General features: G+C 40.4%; 1 protein-coding gene across 1 annotated transcript in view; it reads left to right on the top strand.

The window, feature by feature from the left end:
* Sox102F (transcription factor Sox102F) overlaps positions 1–27,780 on the top strand; it is a 669,258-nt gene that overhangs the window by 61,995 nt on the left and 579,483 nt on the right. The gene's annotated exons all lie outside the window — the stretch shown is intronic.

Raw genomic sequence — 27,780 nt, 5'->3', positions numbered from 1 at the left:
CAGACCTCCAACATGTCTGCAATTATCTCAATTTATGTGTCGTTTAGAATTGCTTTATGAATGGTATAGTGATGAAATAAAATGTCGTATGGCATTTAGTCCTGGGATATCCCAGAACGGGTTCGGCTTGCCAGATGCAGGTCCTTCTATTTGACTCCCGTAGGCAACCTGCGCGTCTTGATGAGGATGAAATTATGATTAAGGCAACACATACACCCAGCCCCCGTGCCGTAGGAATTAAGGTTAAAATCCCCGACCCGACCGGGAATCGAACCCGGGACCCTCTGAACCGAAGTCCAGTACGCTGACCATTCAGCCAACGAGTCGGACGGTACAGTGATGATATTGCGTTATTTGAACTGCTTGCTTTCTTTGCGTCTCTAGTATGGCTGATAACCAAGTCTTATCACGTATATTTTATATACAACGCGTTTTATATTAATATTCTTCTCTGTTTTGCGTTATTTTGTTATTTTATCGGCGATAATAATTTCTTTTTCTTAAATTATCTTTCCTTGATATTTTACAATATTCAGTTTGCATCTCAGTCGCAGTACGTCTGCTACCTAAGCTTACTTCTTCATTTGTGTCATTTGTACAGTGTTGGTTCTTTAACAATTCGAATTCTTACTTTTTTTTACTGCTATTACGATCCTATATATTTCTACATTGCGTTACTCTGAACTTCCATGTATTTTATAATATCATTCATTATGTTTAATTTCGTTGTCAGTAATCGCGTTCATTGCAACTCGATTGATTTTTATTTCTGGAATATTGGAATGGCACAAATTTGAAGGAATCGACCATCCTCCTTCGTTTTTGTAATTTACTACCAAATCATTCACAAGTAGACTATACAAAGTGTTCGTGAAATATATAAGAATCTTTTAGTGGTGGTAGCGATGCGCTCTTCAGCATGTTTGATTTTTTTGTGGTTTTACGTCGCACCAACTCAGACAGGCATTATGGCGACGATGAAATAGGAAACTGCTAGGACTGGGAGGGAAGCGACTGTGGCCATAGTTAAGGTACAGCCCCAGCATATGCCACGGCAAACCATTTTCAGAGCTGCAATAGTGAGTTTCGAACCCGCCATCTCCCAAATACAAGCTAACAGACCAAACCGCGCCGCCAACTGACGTAAAAGTGAAGACATATTTCGCAATATAACTCAAAACTATCAATGGCTTCTGTTCGCATACAAAAATAATATTTATCGGAGTGATAGAGCTTTCGTCACTTCCTTAGCAGAATGTATTTTTAGTATGTACGTGTGCAGGGAAATGGAAAATACAGTGAAAGATGCATCTCTTGACTGAACACTCAGACATCTGTGATTGGATGTTTTCGTTTATTCTCACATGAATTTAACACCGGCGTGAAGCGAGATACGCGACACTGATTTCTCAGAATAGGAAATCATAATTCATTCTAAAGGACAGAAGATTGTTAACAAATGGAAGGTAGAAAAATACATTTCTTGGACACTACATCTTCATCGCCAATTTTTTCGATGACATAGTGTTAGGGAAGGAAGGGGAGAGGGAGGACATCAATAGTAGAATGGGATATGAAGGTTACACAAAGATGAAACGCGGAACAGAAGATAGAGAAAAGTGATTGTATCGACAAGACGCAGCCTTCACAACATTAATGAGTGAATCACTCACTCAGAACGATTTCAATGAAATGAACTTTAAAGGTGAATTAAAAATTGGGTCTGTTTTGTGCAATGTGTACTTTTTGATTTGATTTTACTTTCTTTTATAGGCGTGGTCATTAATTTGTTAATGATAAAGACTGAAGAGAAGCCTCCGTGGCTCAGACGGCAGCGCGTCGGCCTCTCACCACTGAATACCGTGGTTCAAATCCCGGTCACTTCTTGTGAGATTTGTGCTGGACAAAGCGGAGGTGGGACAGGTTTTTCTCCGGGTACTCCGGTTTTCCCTGCTATCTTTCATTGCAGCAACACTCTCCATTCTCATTTCATAGCATCTATCATTCATTAATATAAATCACTTTGGGAGTGGCGACCCCATCGTAATAACAGCCTATATCTGATTCGTTTATTACATCCCTGACCCGGTCAAAGACTGGAAAACAGGTTGTAGGTTTTCATTTTCAAAGACTGAAGAATATAATAATTTTGGCAAAAATTGTTTAGTTTCTTTATACTCCGTGTATTCATACACTCTATGACACAATCAGTTTTCTATAAAACAAAGTACATTGCCTATAAAACTGTGCTTATGTTCATTTTATACGGACGGGGTCCACAGGTTTCACCACGATTTGAAAGGAGTCCGTGACACAAAAATGGTTAAGAACCACTGCTTTACAATTTGTAGAGCTCCAGTTTATCATTTTCTCTTGCAGTCAAAGTAAATATTGTTCGTTTTGCATTAAGTTTCTTTTTGTTTTTTGTTTTTCTTGTTGGGGGATGACGTTGTAGTGTGGCGTTCGTCAAGAATGACAGCTTTCTAGATTTATAACACAAGGGCTACGAAACTCAAAACTTTGAACTTTGTTACGCAGACACATGGTACCACTCCCTTTTTTTGACAGTCACCTTACCTGACCGGAAACCACAATCATATGACGTAATAACTCTGTGCCAAAGAACATAATCCGTCACCTTTAGGCTATTCTTCGGGAATGAGGACTTATTTTTAAAATCTTATATCACATCGCTCGTCCGGCTCCTTGGCTGAATGGTCAGCATACTGGCCTTCTGTTCACTGTCCCCGGGTTCGATTTCCGGCCAGGCCGAGGATTTTATCTGGGTATGGTTTATTATCCTGGTACATGGACTGGATGTTTGTATTCGTCTCTATACATTTTTCTTCATATACACACAACACATCAAAGTACCAACCATCACGGAAACATGCAATTATTAATACATGCCTTCACACAGCGTTGGCGTCAAGAAGTGTATGAAGACGTAAAACTCGGCCTAATTCATACCAAGAGCCTACTCTAATAAATTGGGATAAAGACCAAGAAGGTCTATCAACAAATACCTCGTGCAACACTCTTCCTCACTGGTAAAAGTGATTGTTGTTTTAGCTGACATTCGGTTACTCGTTGACATTCTGTTCCCAAGATAGTAGGCTCGGTGCTAGCTGACGACGGTGGCATTTTAGGGCGCTTACAGTCCGAGCCGTTGACGTCCGACAATTAATCAAATACTCCATGGGGCAAAGTCCTGATACCGTGGTGCCTATTAAAATCTATAGCTGAAAAAAAAGTTAAACAAATTATTTTACTAATTATTTACTTAATTACAATATAAGTGAGTCTTTCAAGAGTTCGATATAATACTGATAATATTATTTGTATGCGGTTAAAAATATGAACAACTAAGTACAATGTCATTAGGTTCTCGTCAAAGTATGGTTGGATCCTCAGATAGCATCGCGGTAAGTAATGTCGTTAGAAGGCAACTGCATAAACCGATGGTGGCGCTATATTTAGGTATACTATACCACGGCCTACTTGATGAGTCGCTCTAGCTAGCTAAGGAGCGCAGCGAGGGATCCAGTCGGCCGTGACTAGACATAAAGTACGATTGCAGCACGACTGACCATGTAAATAACGCCTTTCACAACACCCGCATGACATATTCAGTACCACTCATATCTCTGCAGCTGCCTTACTACCACAGCCATAAATGATAAGAAACTCTGCTCTGGCCTCTGCTAATGGACATTTAAGAAAATACTGCATCTATCATGAAATAGTGACAAGCCAACATTTCATTTTGGACCCAGCTATGCATTTCATTAACGCAGATTATTTTATCGCTGCAGGATTTATAATCTATCTTACCGTATTACGTTCTACACTATCAGCTCAAATGAAACGATGGTTGGAGAACGCTTATAAGTAGTGTTGAGAAATATAATTTATGTAAAATGCATATTTGAAATCCAGACCCGTATCTTAATAATACTTTGTAATTACATTTTTCATGTTAAATTAAGGCTATTGAAGCATGTTTGTTTCTGTATATATGCGCATATTGTGAATGTTTGTGCATATTTTTATGTTAAGTGCATATTTCTGGACTTCGATTAAAACGCAACATGCAGCAGACCATACAGTAGTCGCGCGGGGCGTTTGTGTTACCATACTGATTTTAACCAGCTGTATCTTACTGAAGTCTGCTGAATTCGTAAGACATTCACTATCTTTCATAAGGACCTTGAACTTTACTTTATGAGTTTCAGGTAATGGACTCGAATGAAGGTGAGGCTGCATGTATCACTGAAGCAAAGCAAGCCTTGGTTTCACGCAGTGTACATAACAACCTTGTGTACATAAAATCAAATTTCTGTAGTCTTTACAAAAGCATCAAGCAAATCTAAATACAGGGAATGGAGCTTTCTGAAAATCTGAAGGCGCTTAATGCTGGCATCGAAAGTTTAGACGCAGCTAGTGGAAAACATAGCTGTGATTTAAAGCAGGAAATGGGAAACGTCCTTGCAAAAAATAAGTGTAAGTTATACAGAAGGTTGGCTGACGTGGAAATCTCTCAGTAGATTGCGTGCGCTCAGGTGTTACAACATGCAAATCTAACCTACTGAAGTGGGGTTTTCGCGTAGACTAGCCGTTATGTGATTGTGGTTCTCCACAGACAATGCCTTATCTTCTCCAGTGCAAACTGTATCCAACTTCATGTACAGTACTACGGAAGACCTCATGCAAGCAACACCTGAGACGCTGAAAGTGGTTAACTATTGGTCTGCAACCATATAGTTTAGTTCTTCTGTCATGTTCTGTGGTCTTCTTAGACCCTATGTGGTTCGTCATTTATAAAAGACAGTCTTCACATTAAGGAACCAACGCAGCATCTACTTTTCCAAGCACCGTGCTCGACAGGAAGTCACCTGTTTAGTCCAGATCTAGCACAATGGGACTTAAAAAATGTATTTTGGTTGTACAGTTTGTAATTGTGTGTATATGTTAGTACTTTTGATACGATAAATAAAATGGGTAATTAGCAATATCCTACAGGGTTCTGATGCTGATGTGGAAAGTAACGTTAGCTTATTGCCCGATTTTAAGTTTCTGTGATGCCGAAATGCCATTCTCTGTACATATGTATATTTTTACAGACAGGAGGAATATGCATGATTCGGAAAATACGGAGAAAATTATAGCATCTCAGAGTTTTACTAAATCAGTTTGAATTGAAAAGTAAAAATGGTTAGTAATAATGAGTTTGAGTGTTTAAGCAATGCTATGTTTATTATTAAAAACTCGAACATTGCATTGATGTGTTGATGGTCTGTCTTCGCATCCTACAACAGTAAGCATTCAGACTCAATTTTAGTGCACACATGTAAGTGCATATGTGATCACTTTTAGTGCATATTTGCATGCATATTTTACGATTGTTAGTGGATATATTTCTAAACACTACTTATAAGCTATTAATCCAGATTATGTGCAGAACTGAAAGAATCGAAGGTAACACTACACAGCTTTATTGGGAATTTTTACTGAATGTCATCCGTGTGAGGAGTAACATTTTCATGAATATGCATTGAAAGATTTTATTGAATGGAGAAAAAATAAATTTCTCTGTTGACATCACAACAAGCTTGTGAACATGTATGAATCTCTCTATCCTGTTCATTAACGTATCGTTCCTTAAATGAAGCCTTCCGTACTCACAGCTTTAAATCCAATTCTGTATTTCTTCCGTACCCGCCTCAATTATTTTACACAATTCGTTCTTTAGAGCACAATGCAGCCGAGGTCATCACGAAAACAGTTTTTGTTCGAGAAAATGAGGAATGGAAAGAGAGAGAGAGAGAAAAATAGGGAGGGAGGGCAGAAGGTATAAATGAAAGTTGAAGTAGTTTTTCATTGGGGAATATGTCCCTATTCTGTAGAATTTAATGAGGCATTCCACAGAGGGGTGGGTGGTGGGTTCATATCACTTGAAGGGAAAAATATCTGAGGGTGAATAATACTACAACATTTTGACTTGGGACTCTATTGTTCCAGTTATGTCCTTCAGTGAGAGCGAGTTAGGAGTGTGGGGAGGGGGTAACACAGGCTCTCCTCTTGGAGAAGACTCCACCAGTATTGTGTGCACTCGTTCTCAATACAACCAACAGTACAGTGCCACCAAAACTTCTGCCTGCGAGCTCTGATATTATGATCGCTTTGTTTTTTATATTTTTAAGCTTCCAGAAACAAAGGGAAGGCCTTTCAGTCCAAACTCTAGTTAAACCAAAAGTGCTAGCCTCCCTGTACTTCTATACTATCTTCTGTAGTGATTTGGCGTAGTAGATGCGAGTAAACAAATACGACGCTGTCAGATAATGAGTTGTTTTATTATTATTATTATTATTATTATTATTATTATTATCCACAATATTTCACAATATTATAATTGATGCCGAGTACTTTTTCGATATGAGGAAGAGGCACTATAGGCTACATGAATAATTACATATAAACTGTTTACTACTGTAGTTAAAAACAACGTCAACTAATGACTCGAATGTTGAAGTCCTTCGGTGATATTCCATCTCCATTGCCAGGTTGAGTGGCTCAGACGGTTGAGTCGGTGACCTTCCGATCCCAACTTGGCAGGTTCGATCGTGGCTCAATCCGGTGGGTATGTAAAGGTGCTCATATAGTCAGCTTCGTGTCGGCAGATTTACTGGCACTTTTAAGAACTCGTGCGGGACTAAATTCCGACACCTCGGCAACTCCGAAAACCGTAAAAGTAGTTAGTGGGACGTAATGTGGGACATTATTAAGAATTTCTGGACGATGTGTCGGGTGGCTGATTGCTTTTATTATGTTTAAAAAAATGTTTAGTAGCCACGTTATTATGCAGACGATACTGCACTCATTGCTACTGATGAGAATAAAATGGTTGAGCTCATTTCTCGTATCAGTGCTTGAATAGGACTACAAATCAATGTGTTCAAGACCAAAATAATTATTATAGATAGGGCCGAGAAATTAGCCAGCACAGACATCTCCAAGGAATTGGTGAACGTCTCAGAAATACTATACCTTGGTTCAGTCATTTCCAGTTCAGGTAGCTGTGCTCCAAAAATTAAGAGAACTGTTATGACCAAAAATGTAATGACGAATTTGCCCCCATTTATGGAAGGATCGCTCTATCTCAGTTTGGTATTTTCATATTTCGTCTGTGGAGATGAGACCTGGACTCTTCGTGCTACAGGCCTGAAGAAAATCGATTCTTTTAAAATCTAGTGCTGGCGAAGAATATTACGCATATCTTGGACAGCATATCGCACAAATGATTACACCCCAGAAACAGATTGTCATCTACATGTAAACAAAGTTTTAAAATTATTTAGACGCAATGTGCGACGTGGGAATGACAGCATAGAAAAACTGATCATTCTTGGAAATGTTCCCGGCAAAGAGATTTCGTGGACGAATCCCAACTCGTTGGCCGAACATTATCAAGAATATAACTGGGCTGAACCTCTATGGTCCAGCACGCCCGGCCGAGGACCGCAAGAGATGGAAACAACTGACCAATAGCCTCCTCGGAGACCACGATCCTCAGAATTGAGGGAACGATAAGAGAGAGAGAGAGAGAGAGAGAGAGAGAGAGAGAGATGTAGATGAGGGGTTGCTGCTGGAGAGTTTTGGGACAGTTATGCAATATTTTGTAATAACACCATTTCACGCTATGATTACTGGCACTGTAATTACTGATATAGATGTTGATTCCCATAGGGAAGCTATGAGAATTCCCTATATCATCTGATGGCCAGGCTGGCATCAACTTTTGAAAATGAGACGAAGTCTCTCGTAGTATATTGGCACTGCCGGTGGCTCGAAGTAGCGTATGCAGTGTCCTCCATGGTATGCACTAGCCATGCGTCCTTAGTAGGTGTGCTATTTACCAATTGTGAGTCCAACTTAGCACACTGGGGTGAAACGCTGGCAACCAGGAATGAGTTAGTTGGAAAATTTAGAATGTCCAACGACGGACCAACTACATTGGTATTACTGGAATTACATTCTTGAATCTCCATATCGCTTTAATTTCTATTGACAAATCGTCGTACATTTTTTATGTGTGTGTTGCCTGGAAGTTGTGGGAACTAGGGCATGCAGGAGTGATATAGCAGGTTTCCTTGACCTTATCTATTAATTCGATATCTGGTATAGCGCGTGGTGTTTTCTTGTCGGTGATGATACTTCTGTCCCAACAAAGTCGTTGATATTAATTTTCAAGGATTGGCTCTGGTGCACCCTTCCCGTAAGATGCTGAGTACTGAGGGAGCTGATGCTGATGAGTCAGTTTCTGGTGGATTATTTGTACTACATGAGTATGCCCTCCAAGATATCGTTCTTTTGTTGCATCGGGCCGATGACCTTCGATGTTAGGCCCCTTTAAACAACAAGCATCATCATTTTGTTGCATCTCTTCTGTACTAATCTGTAGGCTAACTCCATCTTTCTGGCTCTTCCCTTATTTGCTTTATTTATCAAGTCCGCACGGCTGGATCCATTGACCAAGGTATTTAAATTTATCTGACCTCTTGACTTTATCTCCAGATACTTTTCTATATTATGTTTGTATTCTATGTACTCTGTTTTTACATGAGATTCTGAGTCCTGATTTCTGTGCAATTTCATATAATTTTCCAAGCATTAATTGGGCTTGTTCTTTATTCTTCTGATAGCAATGACATCTTATTATTATTATCATTATTATCATTATTAGAATCGTCAGTCTTCAGTAACTGGGTGTGAATAAATGTGTTCCGGAAGCTGTGGTAGTATGTACAACCTAATTGTCTAAATAGTCGGCCTAAAACTACTCTCGTTTTCAGCGCGCACAGTTTGCAGATAAGAGTGCTTAAATAAGCTCACCAGACAAAAGAAAAAGTCAACCCTTGGAGACATCGTTCTAATAATTGTAACACCATCTCCAACTTTTAAAACGTGTTGATTCGGTGAGGGTATCCACAAGTTCCTGCAGGTATGCCATACCAGTCGTAGCTACTGTCTGATGATGAGGTCCCGGGGAGCCGCCAGAATACGGGGCTGCTGGTATCTGTGTTTCACCTACTGTTCCTAATAATCCCACACATTTTCTTTGAGATCAAGGTCGGGGGATTTAGCGGGCTCGTCGAGGTGTGACAGCGTTTCAGTGTGTTCGTCAAACACGGCTGTCTTGGAAAATGGGAGTGTCAACAGCATACTCATCATGAAGATGTTAGATGAAGGCAAGGCTGGCCAACAATAATGTTGAAATAAACATTCTGGTTCAGTTTCATGATGACATAAATAAGTAGTCCCAAGTCATTGTGCGAAAAACGCCCTCAAACTAGTACAGAACCATCTCCGGCTTAAACTACAGCTTCCACACTAAAAAAAAGATTAAACGCCTCGTTTGGCCGCCAGTGCATTCGACGCCTTGCTGCATTCGCAAACTGGCAAAAACGCGACTCGTTGGACCACACTTCACGTCTCCAGTCAGTGACTGTCCACGTTCGATGTTGTTTGGCCCATCGAAGACGTTCAACGTTATGTTCCGCGTATGAGTACCCGACTCGAAATGTTCATTCCAAACAGTTACTAGCTTGGAAGGTGGTTGGGATGTAGCTTCTTTCATTAACAGTAGCAATTCCTGTCGGTTTCGAAATTTATTTTCATTAACAACCCGTGACACCCGGCTCCGGTCCCTGTCGGTTGGAATCGTTTCAAACCATGGTTTCTACGCCGTGTTTCATGGCCGCGAGAGGTATACCATTCCTGAGAGATACGTTGAACTGTCCGCGCTGATACACCAACAAATTTGATAACTTCACTCGTGCGTAGTTATGGGCACATCGAAACGCGACAGCCCCCTTCCGGGCAGTCCGTCACGTATTTTCTTCGACCCATCATCTTGATGCGCTGTTTCCATACAACCGACTGGCGCACACACACACCACTTCATTCCCGTGGTCTTACTTCAGCGGTGAAGTGTGTCACATGACCGCATGGTACCAATGCAACACCACCTACAGTACATCGGCCCCACTTCATTCCCGTGGTCTTGCTTCAGCGGTGAAGTGTGTCACATGACCGCATGGTACCATTGCAACACCACCTACAGTACATCGCCGCCACTTCATTCCCGTGGTCTTACTTCAGCGGTGAAGTGTGTCACATGACCGCCTGGTACCAATGCAACAACACCTACAGAACATCGACCCCACTTCATTCCCGTGGTCTTACTTCAGCGGTGAAGTGTGTCACATGACCGCATGGTACCAATGCAACACCACCTACAATACATCGCCCCCACTTCATTCCCATGGTCTTACATCAGCGGTGAAATGTGTCACATGACCGCATGGTACCAATGCAACACCACCTACAGTACATCGCTCCAAAGCGACCGGTTGTAAGGAAACCCAAAAAACCAATGGCAGCACCAAAATGTTGCGTACTAGGCAAGATGAGGAGTGAGGTAGTTTGCCATTACTTTCCTCACTGGGTCAGAAAGTACTATTGCAGCACGACTGACCCTATGAGCAGCACCTTTCATACCACCCAGATGCACTAGCCGTGCTCCGAATGTCATTACTCAGCACTACCCACAACCCAGCAGCTTCCATATTGTCACAGCAATGGATGTTGACTGGGACTTGGGTGGAAGCTACACTTTACCTTGGCCTGTGCCAAGAGATGGATGCAAAAGTACTGTATCCATCAAGAAATGACAACAGGCAGAAAAAGCACCTAAGCTTAGCAAACGTGAGAGGGCGTAGTAGCTGAGCGGTGGTGAAAATAAATTCTGACCACATCAACTGCAGTTCAAATGCCACTCGAAGACACCCCATGTGATTTGTTTACATGGAATTGTAGGTCTTGTGGCTTTATGATCAGTAATGTAAAACAATAATTTTCTTTGTTTTTTTAATTGCCGCGGGTCTTAATATGCACTGTTGCAATAAGTTGTATAGAGTGAGTTTGAAAGATCCCTGGGGAAACATTTACCATTGAAAATATTATAGTGTTCCATGATCGAGCTCTTCTACTTTGAATTCGCACATCTATCTTGGAGTGTGATAGCACATTTAATTATAAAAATATTTGTAATAAATGATTATGCAAAACAGAACTATTTGCCTCTTTGAAGGAAAAATATCTCTCCAGACGACAGCTGTGTTCCATTCTTAATTCCAAGTTGTTTTAAGTCAGATAACTCGCACGTTTCCAGCTGCATTCACTACACTTAATGTTATTTCCATACCTGGATGACATTGATCGAACATATCAAGCAGTTGGTAACAGTTGTGGCAAGTTCAGAAATCTTGAAGCGTTTTGTCTTCATTAAAAAAGGTCATTTAGAATCCAACGAGTATGTATGTGCCCGCTTGATATCAGATCAGATCTGTTTCGCTCAACAGAAGGGAACAAAGAGAGAAAATACTGGTTCTGTATTTACGGAAACATGAACCAGAAGCTCTTCTACACTCATTATGTGAATGTCGATGGCAATTTATCACATCCTCCTTATCCTAAAACTAAGAACTTTTGTAAGGGCCATAGTGTAACCTACCCACCTTTGTAACAGAGTCCATTAAGGCACGCTCCTCCAGAGCAAATAGAAACTGACTATATCAGTGGTACACTCGGTTAATCGTTGTTCTTCTGTTCCCGAGGTAGTTGGTTCGATCCCGGATGAGGGTATTTAATCGCAACAACTCCGTGTGTCTGGGTCACGGCCGCAAGGGTTACGGTAAAGACCATCGCCAACTCACTTTCAGACACTCTAAAATATTATTTGTATATTTATTAAGGTGCGAGGAACAAGATAAATTGTGAAAATACTGCATTCTTATATGATTACCCAAGATATAAAACATTGAATATCGCACTATGCATGACTACGAGAACACTTGTCGACCATGTTTACAGAGCGATCGAGGAGTGATGACGTCATGCCTGACCTTATAAAGTGTTAAGGTGTTAATATCAAAAAACTAAGTCCGAATGTTCCCTATTGCGCATGCGTCATACTAATGACGTCACAAGCATTTTACTCGTGGTTTTAAACTCAGCAATTGGTAATTTATATTTCTTTGCTTCATAAACAGGGTCACCAACATGCACCCGATTAAAAATGACTGAAATACAATGAAAACAGTTGATTTTGTAGAATACTGTAGACACTACTCTCGATACATTTCTACGCATGTCACTTTTTCAGATTTTGAAGCTTTGAGAGTTTGAACACGTGGTTAGTCGTATTGTGGAATTGTCGTGTAAATGCGTAGCTTCATGTGGTGTAATTCAAGTGCTTATGAAATAAAAAGGAAGTGTGTTACTACCAGGGCCAAGATTTTGATGACCTAAAATTGCTTAAAAATTATCTATAAAATGACGGCAAAAATCCGGTAAAATTATCCGAAAACTTTTAAAAAAAGCCAAATTTAAAATGAAATTTTGCAAATTATTTACGAATAGAGTTGGTATAGCCTATATTTATATTATAGAAATAATAATAATTATTATTATTTCGTGTGGCTATTTCCAGCCGAGTGCAGCCCTTGTAAGGCAGACCCTCCGATGAGGGTGGGCGGCATCTGCCATGTGTACGTACCTGCGTGTTATTGTGGTGGAGGGTAGTGATATGTGTGGTGTGTGAGTTGCAGGTATGTTAGGGACAGCACAAACATCCAGTCCCCGGGCCATTGGAATTAACCAATGAAGGTTAAAATCCCCGACCCGGCCAGGAATCGAAGCCTCGAACCTCTGAACCGAAGGCCAGTACGCTGACCACTCAGCCAACTAGTCGGACTTATAGATATTATAATAAGCTTTTGGGCTTTTGCCATGTCAAGAAAATGACGTGAAAATTGTTACGTTTCGCAGAGAACTTTGCTCAGCGTCTTCAGAAGGAAGTCTCGACTTTTCACGAGGAAGATTTCTCTAATTGGAGGTGTCCCTCCTGGAATGTGGACATTTCCAAGAAGTAAGCGATGAATAAAGTTTCTTTAGCCCCCAGATTGACAAAGCGTTGTGAAGTCTACTTATTCATCCTCAATTAAAGTTGATACCACACACGTAAATGCTTCAAAATCCTCAAAAATGTAACAGTAAAAAGTATAAAATATCAAAAAATGTTCCTAGAAGGAAACCATAATTTAATTCCATCGATTTCAAATGGTAAAAACATTAAGCTCTGTAGGCTTTTTTAATCGTGAAATTACCAGCGTTTCGCCCCAGTCTAGCAATGGGCTCATCAGTTGGATTGCTACACCTTTTCCAAGAAGCTGGCGGCTAGTGCGCCACTGAGACACCACTGCAAGCCTCGTATATACGACAATGCAGTGACGGTGCACTAGGGGAAGCATGTGCCTCCACTTGTACCCGCCAAAGTCTTGGAAAGGCGTAGCAATCCAACTGATGAGCCCACTGCTAGACTGCGGCGAAACGCTGGTAATTTCATGATTGACAAAGCCTTAAGAGCTTAAATATTTTTAAGTATAAAATAGTCTAAGAAATTCCATAAAATTACCAAATAACGACTTATAACTTTAAAAAGTGACCTAAAAATACAAAATGGCATAAAATGACAAGGAAAGCCTTGTAAATTTGCATTTCTTGAATGTGGGAACTATGATAAGGATTTCTGTACAAGTTAGCAATGTCTGCTGTGAACCAATTAAAAGATGACATTTCATCAAAAACCTAGCCCTGGTTACTAGTGTAATTTTCTACTATGGGAAAAAATTGAGTGATTATATTTTCAAGAAGAAATATACAAGAATTAAAACCCCCAGTGCATTATGACATTATTCCGTTTAACAAGTGATTTAGAAGTAGGCGTACTATTCTTAATCTCGAATCGTTCCTGACAATATTACGTACGAAAATCATAAGTAGTAATGTTCTGAGTTTTCAAGTGTTAAAAATTGGACTACTGAGCTCGATAGTGCAGTCACTTAAGTGCGGCCAGTATCCAGTATTCGGGTGATAGTGGGTTCGAACCCCACTGTCGGCAGCCCTGAAGATGATTTTCCATGGTTCTCCATGTTCAGACCAGGCAAATGCTGGGGCTGTACCGTAATTAAGGCCACGGCCACTTCCTTCCTATTCCTATCCCTTTCCTGTCCCATCGTCGCCATAAGACCTATCTGTGTCACTGCGACGTAAAGCAACTTGCAAAAAAAAAAAAAAAAAAAAAAAAAAAAAGGACTGCTCTGAACATGTGTCAGATCAATAGTATTTCTGTAGGACTTTCTGGTGCCACGATATTAGAGGATTAAATGTGACATTTAATTGCTTAAGAACGCCTTTACCCTGTTTTATATTCATTACCTACTTTGACGTTTTGCTATTTATTTGTGACGTCATAGAACAACATTGCTGCCTTTCTTCGTGTAGGCAGATGTAGGTATGTTAAATATGTGATCTGTGACGTCATAAATATCGATAATATATCATTGCCGTAGCCACAGATCAAAAATATGATAAATCTCTTATTCCATAGATATTAAGAAAAATTCATGATTTTCACTTCTAAGTTGTTTCTTTGGACATGATAAAATTCGCCCAACATGTTAAGAAAAATTCTAGTACCCGAATTGGCGGCGGTCCGCTTCTTTACCGAACCCACCACAAGTTCTGAAGGTAGAATACCTTACGTGCCGCAAAATAGGCATTGTGGAAATAAAGTATCTAGTTCGTATGAGTTTAAAAGTTTTCCAGTCGGGCTGAGTGGCTCAGACGGTTAAGGCGCTGGCCCTCTGACCCCAACTTGGCAGGTTCGATCCTGGCTCAGTCCGGTGGTATTTGAAGGTGCTCAAATACGACAGCCTCGTGTCGGTAGATTTACTGGCACGTAAAAGAACTCCTGCGGGACTAAATTCCGGCACCTCGGCGTCTCCGAAAACCGTAAAAGTAGTTAGTGGGACGTAAAATAATAACATTATTATTATTATTATTATTATTATTATTATTATTATTATTATTATTATTATTATTATTATTATTATTATTATTATTATTAAAAGTTTTGCATGACTGGGCCTCTAGCTGCACGGAGCTCGCTTCAGATCCTCAGCCCCCTTAACTTTGAGACGCTCCCGATAAGCCCTTTGACGCTCGGCGTTAGTGATTCTGTACTTTTTATAATTCTGATGAGCAGTGGCAGTTGGTGCATAAGGGCTTTTGGGTGCCGCCCCGCGGCCTTTTCTAGAACACTTTACATAATTTCACTGTGTAGCTCATTACACACAGAGATGTACAAATAAGCGAAGTCGAACTTATGGTGGCGTGCTATTCAGTTATGCAATCTTTACTATTTTGGCTGTAAACATTTCCCTTTTTTATTTTCATAGATATGGCAAAGGCTTTAAGAACGTGGCAGCCGTTCAGCAAACACTATGTTTTCTCTTTAGTCTTGAGAGGGTCGGGCTCTGGCAGGTGAGCCCTCAATAGGTTCCTAGAGTTTAGCAAGTGTGCGGGGAGCGGGAGGAGCTTGGAAAGACGATATGGGCTTGTCAGGGGAAGGAAAAGTGCAGACGGGTGTATGGTCTGTCCGGCAGAGCCCGCAGCAACATCGCCAACCACTTTACAATGTATCTAGGCTTTTCCCCCTACGTCTTACATTTGTTAGAGATTAATTCCAAAACATTTTATAAAACAATAGAGCCTCCGTGGCTCAGGCGGCAGCGCGCCGGCCTCTCACCGCCGGTTTCCGTGGTTCAAATCCCGATCACTCCATGTGAGATTTGTGCTGGACAAAGCGGAGGCGGGACATGTTTTTCTCCGGGCACTCCGGTTTTCCCTGTCATATTTCATTCCAGCAACACTCTCCAGTATCATTTCATTCCATCTGTCATTCATTAATCATTGCCCCAGAGGTGTGCGACACAATTCACATCCTCACCGCTCCTGACCCGGTCGAATGACTGGAAACAGGCTGCGGATTTTTATTTATAAAACAATGAATTCTGAAAGAATACATTTCTACAGAGAGGGTAAAATAAAGATTTAAAAATAATGTGACCATAAGATGACGGCACAATTTGTAGTTTGGTCAAATTGTTAAGTAAGTCTTCATCCTTTGAGATTTGGACAAGACGAATGAAATTCGGGCGTGCGCTGTTTCTTTGTTATCGCGAATGTCGTTATTGTCGTTTGTGATCAGTGAAACAGAGCAGTACCATAGTAGCCGTGATTGCAGTAGCTGTTAGCCTGTTAATTTGTGTACAAGTGCCATTGTAGTGTAGTGCAAGTATTCAATAGATAAAACTACGGCACCATTCTAGTTTTAATAGTCCTGTAAATTCTACCTTCAGTATTTAAGTCTCGTGTTAATATTTTCATTTATGTGCTTAGTGTTTATCTATCTTGCTGAAAATTACAGCAAGTGTTACGGTCTTCATTTAAGAAGACAAAGATGACGAATTCTGTAAGTAGCATTTTTAAGTAGTGGCAAAAATTTAAGTTTTGAACATAGGCTAGAATTAAGGAAGTTACGGCCTCCTCGGCCGCATTTTAAAATTTCACAAGAACACAAGGGTTAGTAAAACGAAAATGCATACACTAGGAAATTCAGTCCGTCACGTTATTAGCACGTTGACTGACTGTACGTTTGTGAAATAAGGAACGCGCTTTTTGTTACTCTTGTTTGGCAATGAGTGTCGTTGATCCTTCATTCTTACTAAGTTCATATATGCTGTTAAGTTCTGTGAGCAGTTTGAACTAGCGCTCAAGTAGATAGACCTACATCTGAAAATTCAGTTATTTTTCCAGGTTTTTTCGATGTTATCTGATTTTCGATACGTGATCGTTCTGTCTCGGAAGCAGATTCAGCCAATGCCATCGTGTTATTATTATTATTATTATTATTATTATTATTATTATTATTATTATTATTATTATTATTATTATTATTATTATTATTATACTAGCTAAAAATATCGTGGTGTTGGTCTGTTAAAACTGAACCGATTGGGGAGGGGAAGAGATGGCGCCAAACCCCGCCAGAGTAAAATGTCACGAACCGCCTCTGCAGTGATAAGCCGCTCTATCCTCTCAAATGCGCTTTCAAACATGTTGAAGCCATGTATGGTTCATACGTCGTAATATTTTGCGAAAGGGAGAATCTTTTTGAACTTTTTTCGCTCCACACGATTCTTACAAATTGATTGATTGATTGATTTTTTCAGATACTAGTAGAACTCGCTGAGAAGAATCAAACTAAATTTCATACGACGTGATGCCACGCTACAATAATTAATTGTTAGCCGCGCGTCGCGGTAATTGTAGTACCTTAAAATGGCAGCATCGCCCGATGAAGTCATACTGAGGTCATAACCTTGTTGATAGGTACATTGGTCCTTCCTGTTTACAATGAGATATTGAACACTGTCGCCGCACGAGCTGTGCAGAGATTGTTTCCAATTTCCATGTTTTTGCAACACTCACCGACCCTTTTAGTGTTTCGAAGCTATAGTCGTATTCTACGTCAAAGAAATTCCTGTGGAAGAAAGTTTCGACATCGCGGCGTATTTTAAATTTTTTAACAATTGAACAATGGTACATTACAGCAAGCCGGGATGAGTGCCTCGGATGATTGAGGCACTGGCCCTCTGACCACAGCTTGGCATGTTCGATCCTGACTCAGTCCGGTGGTATTTGAAGGTACTCAAATACGTCAGCCTCGCGTCGGTAGATTTACTGGCACGTAAAAGAACTCCTGCGGGACTAAATTCCGGCACCTGGGCGTCTCCGAAAACCGTAAACGTAGTTAGTGGGGCATAAGGCCAATAACATTATTATTATTATTATTATTATTATTATTATTATTATTATTATTATTATTATTATTATTATTATTGCAGGGAAATTACACCGTTTGTAGACACAAAGTTCGAATCTCAATGATAAGGGCATCCAACTGCAAAACTAGGCCAAGGCATGCTAGAGGTCAATGTGAGTTAATTGTTTTGGGCAGTGCATTAATCGGATAAAGTGACAGGTTGTATCTTATATATGCCCTCAGTTCGAATACTGGTTGAATCCTCAGTAGATCTATCATAACCGAGCTCGATAGCTGCAGTCGCTTAAATGCGGCCAGTATCCAGTATTCGGGAGATAGTAGGTTCGAACCCCACTGTCGGCAGCCCTGAAAATGGTTTTCCGTGGTTTCCCATTTTCACACCAGGCAAATGCTGGGGCTGTGCCTTAATTAAGGCCACGGCCGCTTCCTTCCCACTCCTAGCCCTTTCCTGTCCCATCGTCGCCATAAGACCTATCTGTGTCGGTGCGACGTAAAGCAACTAGAAAAAAAAAAGATCTATCATCAGCTGTTATAGGGAGGAAAATTAGGAGTGAGGTATTTTCATATTGCTTTCCTTACCGAACTAGGTGCTGTTGCATATCAGTAGTCGTAGTCCACTGAAATGCATACGCTAACAAACCGTAAAAGCAACAATTTCACAACATTCATCACAGGGTAAGCAACGTAAGCAATGGTGTTACTCCTGTAGCATCGCTCATACCTCAGCGATTTCATATTGTCAAAGCCAAGGATGAGACAGATATGTTAAAGTAATAAACATGATCTAGCACATAACAGAGACAGTGCATTCTGCACAGTCTTAACACAGGCAGACCTAAGCAGATGAAAGACTAGGATGATGAAAAGCACAACTATAATCTTCAGTCTAACACTTTCTTAAATAATACAATATAACATCTGCTTTTTGCTATTTCTTGATTGATACAGCATCTGTGTATTTGTCTTTTGGCACAGGCCAGAGAAAAACATAGCTTGCACCGTAGTCTCAGTCTCATTCATGGCTGTGATAGTACTGAAGCTGCTGATGTACGGGTGGTGCTAAGTAATAGCATTCGGAATTGGAGACCGACCATTGTGTCTGGATGTTATGAAAGGCGTTGCTCATAAGGCCAGTCGTGCTGCAAGTAGCACTTTATGATCCGGTAAGATAAACAATTGGAAGTTATCGCGCTGCTCATCTTGCCTTGTATGCTTCTTCATAGCGGCTGAAGGAGAAGATAATGATGATGATGATGATGATGATGATGAATAAAAGTGTACTTAATACTCAGCTGATAAAATAATTCAAATAATGTTTTATTTCTTCGTTTTATTACATTATTTAATCACTAGTATTCTTTCCATTTTGTAAAAAAGAAAGAATAGGCCTAAAGAAAATTGTTAAGAAAGACGAAGTCGGAATGGCAACACAAGATGGCTACAGACATAAATAAAATGAAATGGCGTATGGCTTTTTAGTGCTGGGAGATCCCAGGACGGGTTCGGCTCGCCAGTTGCAGGTCTTTTGATTTGACTCCCGTAGGCGACCTGCGCATCGTGATGAGGATGAAATGATGATGAAGACAACACATAGGCCTACACCCAGCTCCCGTACCAGGCTAATTAACCAATGATGGTTAAAATTCCCGACCTTGCCGGGAATCGAACCCGGTACCCCTGTGACAAAAGGCCAGCACGCTAACCATTTAGCCATGGAGCCGGACTGCAAACATAAATAAAAAGTGTAAGGACAATGATAGAAGGATAAACCAGATAACCATGAAGAACTCGGGTTCTGGGGGGGGGGGGATACAGGTCATATTACATGGGTCCAGTATTTCGAGAATTTATATAATAAAGAAGACAAATGAAGAGCTCATAATGAGGAGATTGTGGTTTCGTGGGGTTGAGTATCACTCTACCTGAATTAGTTGAAGCTGTGTTGACTCAAGAAATAAGGGACCTGTTACAAGGAGCCAAAAAGGGAACATCAGGAACTATATCGGGTATCCCATACGAATTTTGGAAAGAGGTAGGAAAGCGTAACAGCATGTCTGAAAATTTGAAAAGGATATTTTTAGTTTTTTCTCAATCGAACGCATTCTCTCTGTTGATGATTTTCTGTTCTCAAGCCTCGTCTATCGTTCTTGTTCATGAGAATGGAATCAATTTATTCCTGCACATGACGACTTCGTTCTCTGAACAATTGGGAGCAATAGCTTACGTGGTTCACAAAAGAGACAGGAGGTAGTAACAAACAAGTGATTTGTTCCACATTAGTGATCTTGAACGACACTGGCGAAAATTTAATTAAGCCACCAACATGGTCGTGTCTTGTTAATACTGGCAAGCTATAGCCAAGCCAAGCAAACCCCTAGCCCATGTGTGGTAATGAATCCGTTCAGACTCGCACTTCACGAGCCATTGGCTTGGTCTCGGGGAACACTGGGGGTAGCTCAACCCACCCACTCTTTCTCTGTTATTATTGCTTTGTCGAGTGCTACAAGCACACAAGTAGAGATATGAACGTATGTATACGTCGGTCTAGAGATAAAAAAAGCCAACACACACACAAACATATACTTTCTCATCTCGCTTTTTTTATTCTGCCCCTCTTTTTTCTAACCCTCTCTTTCTCTCTTTCGCGATTCATTGCTATTCTCTTCTGGTTGAGTTAGGGAAGAAGAGATGGAATATACCGTTAACAAGGGAGAATGTATTGTTGATGAGAAAGAAGTGAGTGACTGCGTTTCCAATACCGAATTAGGAAAGCCAGTAGTGGCATTAACTCAGACAACAAGGGCTAGAGAGAGAATACCCCCACCGGAGGAACAAATACAAAATAAAATATAATATAGGCAGGGAGATGGATTTTTTAAAGTATTCTCTTACTTTTTCTGGCCTCTCATTCGCTACCTTCCCTTGAGTGTTGTCCTTTTTCCGTTCTGATTTGGCGAAAAGGAATTATAACAATAATAATAATAATAATTTAAAAAGTAATGCGTATATATATAAAAGAGAGAGAGAGAGGGCGGGGGGGGGGGGGTAGAGACGAACGAATTAGAATAGAAGAGATGGGACTCGATGCAAAGATGACTTTTATTTCAATACAGGGCTATATAATCCAATCAGATTTCGACAGAATAAGAACTTGAATGAATATACGTATTCTGGTTAAAAGTCAAGTGTTTGATTCCGAGAACCATCACTGTCAAGAGGTCGAATTGTAAGATGATGAGCAGTAGGACGGTTTATTTATTTATTGATTAGGTTCAGCTGAACAAAAATGAGGAAAAAATACGACGTCAGGCACCCAGGGATATAAAAAGATCACAACACAATGTCACCCATAGATCTGATGACATGACTATCCACGTACAGAAGAAAGGGACACTCTTCTATTTCTCCTACGAATAATACACATTTACTTCAAATCACAATTTGTGTTGGGAACGACTAAAGGAGGAAGTACACTTTCACCAGTTTATAGTTAAATGCATATTTTTATTGCTAAGCAGCTACAAATGGTGAACAAACTTTTTCTTTCTTAACATTCATTCATTATATTTTAAGAAATAATTTACATCTATAAATAAAGTTCTGCAATTCATTGAAGGAAAGGTAAGGGTTATTCTGCCCGAAGGCAGATCCGAACTTCCTCAGAGGTATTCCTGAGCCGGAGTTTACGTGCGGTAGGGTGGCCAGTTCCTTTCCGCTCCTCCACTCCCTTACCCCCACCAAAAGCGCGTGGCAACCCATCCAACTCCTGACCACGCCCAATGTTGCTTAACTTCGGAGATCTCACGGGATCCGGTGTTTCAACACGGCTACGGCCGTTGGCGATTCATTGAAGAGACAGAGAAAAAATTAAAATTTTATTCTACTTCAACCAGGATTCCAGAAAAATCGGCGTACTACGAATAATATATGTGTAAAACACCTAAGTTATCTTTATGGAAATCTACCACCTGTTTGCCAGTCATTGACCGGATCAGGGATGTAATGAATGAAACATATACAGGCTGTTATTACAATGGGGTCGCCACTCCCAAGGTGATTTATTAATGAGTGATAAATGCTATGAAATGATAATGGAGGGTGTTGCTGGAATGAAAGATGACAGAGAAAACTGGAGTACCCGGAGAAAAATCTGTCCCGCCTCTGCTTTGTCCAGCACAAATCCTACATGGAGTGGCCGGGATTTGAACCACGGTATCCAGCGGTGAGAGGCCGACGCGCTGCCGTCTGAGCCACGGAGGCTCCCTAAGTTATCTTTATATTTTTGAAAAATATTTTAGTAGTACATACTAATAAACCGTATATATGTTCTTCGTCTTACTCCGCTTCTTCCACATCTGTGGGGTCGCGGGAGCTAACTATGTCGCACATGTGGATTTGACCATGTTTTACGGTCGGATGCCCTTCCTGGCGCCAACCCTATATGGAGGGATGTAATTGCTATTGCGTGTCTCTGTTGTGGTTGGTAGTGTAGTGTGTTGTCTGAATATGAAGAGGAAAGTGTTGGGACAAACACAAACATCCAGTTCCCGGGCTAAAAGAATTAATGAGACGCGATTAAAATCCCCGACCCAGCCGGAAATCAAACCCGGGACCCTCTGACACGAAGGCCTCAACGCTGACCATTCAGCAATGGGTCGGACACGATGGGATACGGATACTGATTGTATTATTTAACGAATTTCTCTTAAAATTTCAAATTAAATTATGGAATAGAATAGAGTACTCTCACCCCTTAGTTCCGGATCGCCCGAAACTAGGAAGAGAACACTCTTTTATTGCAATTCATTAAAGTTTGTTACATGCATTACATTTTCCTCTTATAATTATTTGATTATTACTACACTAAATATAATTCATTTTGTCCTAGATGTTAGCAATGCTATACTGTCTAGGACAACAAGTATCATCATCATCATCATCTGCTTACCCTCCAGGGTCGGCTTTTCCCTCGGACACAGCGAGGGATCTCACCTCTACCGCCTCAAGGGCACTGTCCTGGAGCTTCAGACTCTCGGTCGGGGATACAACTGGGGAGCATGACCAGTACCTCGCCCAGGCGGCCTCACCTGCTATGCTGAACAGGGGCCTTGTAGAGGGATGGGAAGATTGGATGGGATAGGCAAGGAAGAGGGAAGGAAGCGGCCGTGGCCTTATGTTAGGTACCATCCCGGCATTCGCCTGGAGGAGAAGTGGGAAACCACGGAAAACCACTTCCAGGATGGCTGAGGTGGGAATCGAACCCACCTCTACTCAGTTGACCTCCCGAGGCTGAGTGGACCCCGTTCCAGCCCTCATACCACTTTTGAAATTTCGTGGCAGAGCCGGGAATCGAACCCGGGCCTCCGGGGGTGGCAGCTAATCACGCTAACCACTACACCACAGAGGCGGACAACAAGTATCTTTCCGTTCTTTATTTAATACTTTTGTGTCTCAAGTCTTTTTGGAATTTCCTACCATTAACAGCATGCATTACTTAACGGCTGAATTATGAATAGAAGATAATGACACGACAATACAACCATTTATATATTACTACATTTGACATTAATTTTTAAACTACTAGTAATTATATTTTTATTCTAGGATATGCAGGCTTCTTATACATCTTATCCTTCATTACTCTTTGTACTTGTTTTGATGTTTTTACTTTCCTTTTTCTACATACTTTCTAAAATACAAATAAATCGCAATTTTTCCCGATGTAATTCACTCTTTATTTAATATTTTAACAGTTGTATAGAATTCTCTCTTTTTCTATTTTTATATTCTCTCCCCAGATATTTTACTCTCAGTCCTTAACTCTTAACAGATGCGCTTCTTCCATTTTTTTCTCCACAGAGTAGACACTCATTTTCGGTTTTTTTTTCTCTTCCTGACCTTTATTTTTATAAATTCCCATAAGCCACCACACAATTCCTCTCACTTCTCTGTTAGGAAGCCTTTCTCTCCTTATTGCCATATTGAGTATGACTTTACAAAATTCCAGCAGTGTCCTTTTAGTTCCACATTCTGCCATAATCGTCTGTTTCTCAATATCCTTCTCTCTGACTGTTACTTTCTTATTGAATTCCTTATTTTTATACTGAATCTCTTTACCCCAGTAGCTCCCCATTCCTATTCTGACGAGCATTATTTTCACTTTCGTCAGCCAGTAATCATCCTGTATGTGTTCCATCTGTTATTTTTATGCTAAATTCAGTATTCCCGCCCCCCTCTCCCCTTCTTAATCTTAACCAATACTTTATTACTTTCCTGGCTATATCTGCTTGAATGCTTATAACCTCACATAGTCTTCTGACTCCACAATTTGCCGTGCACTCTGGAAGCCCCATAAAATTATTTTGCCGAATTTATTTATTATATCTCTTTTTCTCCTTCTACTTCATTGCCCCTAATTTCTACCCCATACAATGTTTTGAAATGACTGGCGCATTTAAAATATTTATATGTAACTTGTATTCAGTATTCGGCATCTTCCTCTCTAAACACCTTATGCTGGATAAAGCGGCCACCCCTTTCATTTTAGCACGTCTTATTTTCTCATATTCTGCAATATTTAGCAGTTTTATTAAGACTGTTTTGCATACTGCCTGGTGATACGGAAATCAGTAGGATGTCGTCCGCGAAAACTACGTCGCACCGACACAGATAGGTCTTATGGCGACGATGGGATACGAACTGACTGGGAGTGGTCTTAATAACGTACAGTTCCAGCATTTCCCTTGTGTGAAAATGGGAAACCACGGAAAACCATCTTCAGGGCTGCTGACAGTGGGGTTCGAACCAGCTATCTCCCGAATACTGGATAACGGCCGCACTTAAGCGACTGCAGTTATCGAGCTCGGTCTTGCTTTACCCCGCTTAACTTTTTTCAAAGTTTCTGCCACTTCAGCTGTTGTGATTGGGTAGTCTAATGCAGGCAGATTATACCCCACATGTCTAAGCATACCAGTGTGGGTTTCGTTCATATTCCATGAATCTTTACCCGCTAACAAACCTTTGAAATATATTAACCACTCCTCGTTTCTTATTCTTGCTTGATTGTTACTTGAATATATTTTACAAATTTTGCTTATTTTGTTCCATATCTTCGTAGTTTCGTTTTCTTTACAATGCCTATTTAAAAATTCTACCTCTTTGGCCTGCCAGTTCTTTTTTTCTCACTGAATAAATCTTTGTACACTTTCCACATTTTGCAAAAAGTTATCCTTAAGTCTTCCGATTCCTCATTTCTGTATACTTTTAGTGCCTTTACTATTTCGACTTTCTTTTTCTTACACTCATCATTTTACCATGAATTTTGATTGTTTGCCCTGCTCTTTCTTACAATCATATTTTTGCCTGCTATTGTTATTGATCTTTCACCCATTTCTATTGCTTCTTCTATGTTGTTATTCTCGACCATGTTCTCAATACCCACTTTCAAAATTTCATAAGGTTTCCCCCTTTAATAGTTTCTAAATTCGTCTCTATGTTCCTCCATCCAGCTATACCTGACCAGTTGTTTCTGTACAAAGTTAATGTGGTGTTTTCCTTTTGGTTTTCCTTCATCTCTCATTAATCGAATAACAACCGGGAAATGATGGGATACTGTTCAGTTCTGTACCTGAATGTCTCTGATACAAGTTAGCGCTTCTCGGGATGCTAAAACCAGGTCTATCGTGCTCCCTCCTGACTCAACAATATACGTTTCCTGTTGTATCCCCCACCCATCCACCGTTCAGAATATATAATTCCTCTATTGCATATATTTCTAGTAATTTCTCACCATTCTTGTTATATACCTTATCTTTGCTTCTTCTTGCTTCTATTAGAATTTCATCTATTTCTCTATCGTACATTGGATTTTTTCTCCCAACCCTGCATTGAGATCTCCCATTATAATTATTCCTGCTTCTCCATTCTTTAATTTGATCTCGTTTATTTCTCCAACAAGATCATCAAAGAAGGATTTTTTCGCAAAAGGGTGATGATGATGCTTGTTGTTTTAAGGGGCCTAACATCGAGGTCATCGGCCCTCGCAAAAGGGGACCCCAGGGGATGGTTGTAGCAAAAACAATGAAAATTTCTTTTTTGTCCTGCTTTCTTTTCCTTATTTTTACACAAATCATTTCATCTAATCTCAATTCCCATAGCTCTCCCTGGTTACATATTATAACTTTTATGAACACTGATATCCCGGGATAGCAACCTTTCAGACTCCTTTTTTGCTTCATTTTACTCCAGATTTCATAACCCGGTATTTGCAACATATCCATCCGCCATCTACGTTTCAATCATTGCCGTAATCGCATCTTCTTATTCTTATTCTTAATCTGCTTACCTTCCAGGCTTGGTTTTTTCCTTGGACTCACCTCTACCGCCCCAAGGGCAGTGTCCTGGAGCTTGAGACTTTGGGTCGGGGGATACAACTGGGGAGAATGCCCAGTACCTCGCCCAGGCGGCCTCACCTGCTATGCTCAACAGGGGCCTTGTGGAGGGATGGGAAGATTGGATGGGACAGGCAAGGAAGAGGGAAGGAAGTGGGCGTGGCCTTAAGTTAGGTACCATTCCGGCATTTGTCTGGAGGAGAAGTGGGAAACTACGGAAAGCCACTTCTAGGATGGCTGACGTGGGCGTAATCTCATTTTCCCGCATTAAATCCTTGACCTCACTATTTCTCAGTTTACTCAGTATACCCTCTATACCGGGTGAGTCAACCACGCCTGGCGTTTCATGCTGTTAGGCATCCCACCGAACGTCACTGGTGTTATGGTCTATTCTCCTTTGCCTTTTACCAAGGTACAATCGCCTTTAATCACTCACTGCACCATTACCTTTGCAAAAACGTGTACCATATGCGACAGGCATGTACACAATGCATCAGACTGTCATACGGTTATGTAACAAGCACGTGCTAATTATGCGCTTTCAGTAGGGTATAAAATGAACGCTAAAAGCGATGGCATACTGATAGTAAACGTGTGTGCATTTGTGAAGCGGAAGTAGTAGTCCATCTAGTAGGTTTTCTGGAAACCTACTCGCTGGAGTCACCGTGATGTCATAGGTTAAGGGCAGTGCTGTTAATACAGCTGCGTTTGGTAGGTGGGTCCAATCCCACTTGAGCCTGTAAATTTTATTCGCATTTTGTACTTCGAGGATCATCCACAGAGCCTATGTATCAGAATGCCCTCACGTCGTGGGTGTATTTATTTATTTATTTATTTATTTATTTATTTATTTATTTATTTATTTATTTATTTATTTATTTATTTATTTATTTATTTATTTATTTATTTATTTATTTATTTATTTATTTATTTATTTATTTATTTATTTATTTATTTATTTATTTATTTATTTATTTATTTATTTATTTATTTATTTATTTATTTATTTATTTATTTATTTATTTATTTATTTATTTATTTATTTATTTATTTATTTATTTATTTATTTATTTATTTATTTATTTATTTTGGCACTGTTCTAGGCCATTAGGGCTGCTTATTTGGATGTTTTATAAGCAGGGCTGGACGAGGATAGAATGGTTGGGGGTCTGACTCTGCTTGACTGAGCAACAGCCTGTTAGCGCAGTAAGTGTTCGAAGGGATGGCCTTCTGAAGTAATGCATGTTTCAGCACGCCGTTGAACTGCCATTCGGGCTCTTTGTAGCATTATAGGTGTTACGGATTCACAGGCTTCTATAATAAGGTTTCAAAGGCTTTCAGGATTTTCCGGCTGCTGAGCGTGCACTACATCTTTCAAATGGCCCCATACGAAGAAGTACAGTGGCGTCACATCGGGCGATCTAGTAGGCCAGGTGACAGGTCCTCCCCTTCCTATCCATCGACCGGGATGTGTAACAATCAGGTAGTTGCGAACATCTGCTGACATGTGAGGAGGAGCTCCGTCGTGTTGATACCACGTGGTTACACGCTCACCCAGGGGTTCATCCTCCAGCAACA

This window comes from Anabrus simplex, chromosome 3 (genome assembly GCF_040414725.1).
Source record: "Anabrus simplex isolate iqAnaSimp1 chromosome 3, ASM4041472v1, whole genome shotgun sequence".
In the NCBI taxonomy this organism is placed as follows: domain Eukaryota; kingdom Metazoa; phylum Arthropoda; class Insecta; order Orthoptera; family Tettigoniidae; genus Anabrus; species Anabrus simplex.
The sequence above is the reverse complement of the archived record's forward strand: the minus strand, read 5'-3'. Positions and strand labels throughout refer to the sequence as shown.